The sequence below is a fragment of the Macrobrachium nipponense genome, chromosome 1, assembly GCF_015104395.2.
Source record: "Macrobrachium nipponense isolate FS-2020 chromosome 1, ASM1510439v2, whole genome shotgun sequence".
NCBI classification, from domain to species: domain Eukaryota; kingdom Metazoa; phylum Arthropoda; class Malacostraca; order Decapoda; family Palaemonidae; genus Macrobrachium; species Macrobrachium nipponense.
In genome coordinates this window covers 205,672,208-205,674,707 of record NC_087200.1, presented here as the reverse complement: position 1 = coordinate 205,674,707, position 2,500 = coordinate 205,672,208, and positions in this window count along the sequence as shown.

Below are 2,500 nucleotides of genomic sequence, written 5' to 3'. Positions count from 1 at the left end.
AATTTTAGAATTGCCGTGCGGGACACAGTCTTTAGTTTTAATGATTTTTGTTTCAGACAGGTGGAGGGGATGGCAATGGGAACCCTTTGCCCTTTAGGCCCTACCTTCGCCAATATTTTCATGAACTCCCTGGAGGAGACAATATTTGACAATTGCCCCCTTAGTTTTTTTATTTTTCACCCATTATTTTATAAGAGGTATGTAGACGACACCCTTTGCCTTGTTTAAACACGATTTTAACGCCGACTCCTTTTCCTTTTTAGGAATTCATTAATGTCTCAACACCCCAATATAAAGTTTACAGTAGAGAAAGAAAACTCACAACTCTCTATCATTTCTGATGTACGTGTCACTAGGGAAGATGCTGGGTTTCAAACCAGCATTCCATAGGAAAAATACTTTTACAGGGTTGGGCACCAATTTTTATAGTTCATGCAATTTAAATTTCAAGTTGAATTCTCTCTCTACCCTCCTCCACAGGGCATACTCTCTGACTTCCACCTGGTCAGCTTTTCATAAAGAAGTGGAGTTTTTGGCAAATTTCTTCCGCAATAATTGTTTTCCATCCCATTATTTCCATAGAGTCCTTAGCCCTTAAACACCGAAGCGGTAAAAATCAAAAACTCCCCTGAATGCCGGAGCCGGTTTTGAGTGGAGCGCGGAAGCGGAAAAGGATAATTTTTTCAAAAAATCACAGCGCGCTTAGTTTTGAAGATTAAGAGTTCATTTTTGGCTCCTTTTTTGTCATTGCCTGAAGTTTAGTATGCAATCATCAGAAATGAAAAATAATATCATTATCATATGTAAATAATGCGATATATGGTAGCGAAAAAAAAAAAATCATACACAATTGTATTAAAATCACGCTGTGCAAAAAACGGTAAAAGCTAACGAGTTTATTTTTTTTTCGTTGTATTGTACACTAAATTGCAATCCTTTTGATATATAATACATTGTAAAACAATAAAGCAACACCGGAAAAATATTATCACAAAATGATGAACGAATTCGTAACGCACGGACGTAAAAAATGTTTTTTTTCAAAAATTCCCCGTAAATTTAAATATTGTTCTAGAGACTCCCAATTTGTTCCAAAATGAATAAAATGATTGAATATTACGATACTGTAAGAGTTTTGAATTAGAATTGCAGATTTTGACCATTTCGGACGAGTTAAAGTTGACCGAATGTCGAAATTTTTATATATATTTTTTTATATGCACATATTTCGGAGATGAGAAAAGCTACAACATTCAATTATTTTTTATTGTATTCTTCATAAATTTGCGCACATTTTGATATATACAACTGTATAAAACGGCTAATATGAAAAGGAGCAAATATTAGGATAACGCATGTACACATTTCGGAGATTTTCGGCCTCAAAGCAAAGAAGCGCGGAGGGAAGAAACAAAAATATATTTTTTTTAAAATTCACCATAAATCACAATATTGTTCTAGAGACTTCGAATTTGTTTCAAAATTAAGATAAATGACTGAAAATTACTAGGTCGTAAGAGTTTTAGCTTACAATTACGTTTCTCGACCATTTCGGTTGCGTCAAAGTTGACCGTACGTAGTTTTTTTTCCCAATCATCGTGATTTATATGCCCATAAATTTCAGAAATGAGAAAAGCTACAACATTCAATTATTTTATATTGTATTGTTCATGAATTTGCGCACAGTTTTTTATATATGAAACTCTATAAAACGGCTAATATGGAAATGAGCAAATATTAGGATAACGCGATGTACACATTTCGGAGTTTTTTCGGAGGCGCGAAGCGGCGAGCGGAGGGAAGAAAATTATTTTTTTCAAAAATTCACCATACATCACAATATTGTTCTAGAGACTTCGAATTTGTTTCAAAAATGAAGATAAATGACTGAAGATTTCTAGACTGTTATGTTATTTGTTTTCCTTACCCAAAAATACCAACATAAAAAGAAAATAAAGAAATATATATATATCATATATATATATATATATATATATATATATCATATATATATATAATGTGTGTTTCTTTATTTATTACTTTTTCGATTCTGGTACGAATACATAAATAAAAGGAATGCAGGTGACACTTTTCTTTTTACATACAATGAAATATCGTATTCATGCATAGATATGGAGATATAACAACTTGAAATAATAAATGAAAAAAGTAAATATAAAAACCAAAATGCAGAATACTCCCCCACTCCTAATCCTGGCTCTTCGTTCTATTCTTGTTTTCTCCCTCCTCCATTGAAGAGTCTTGCATTTTTTTCCTCTCGACATGACGAGGTACAGGTGGAGGAGGGAGACCGCGCGCCCTTACGGCTGCTGGGATAGGGCGCGGTCCCGTGAGCCCTCCCTGACCGCCGCTGAGTCGCACTCCAATAGAAGACCGCACTGTGGTATTTGCGGTCACACACTCCCCGAACCTGCATAGAGCTATCTTGCAGGTGCGACAGAAGAACCGGGTGTCTCTCCTTCTGCCATTCATATGGCAC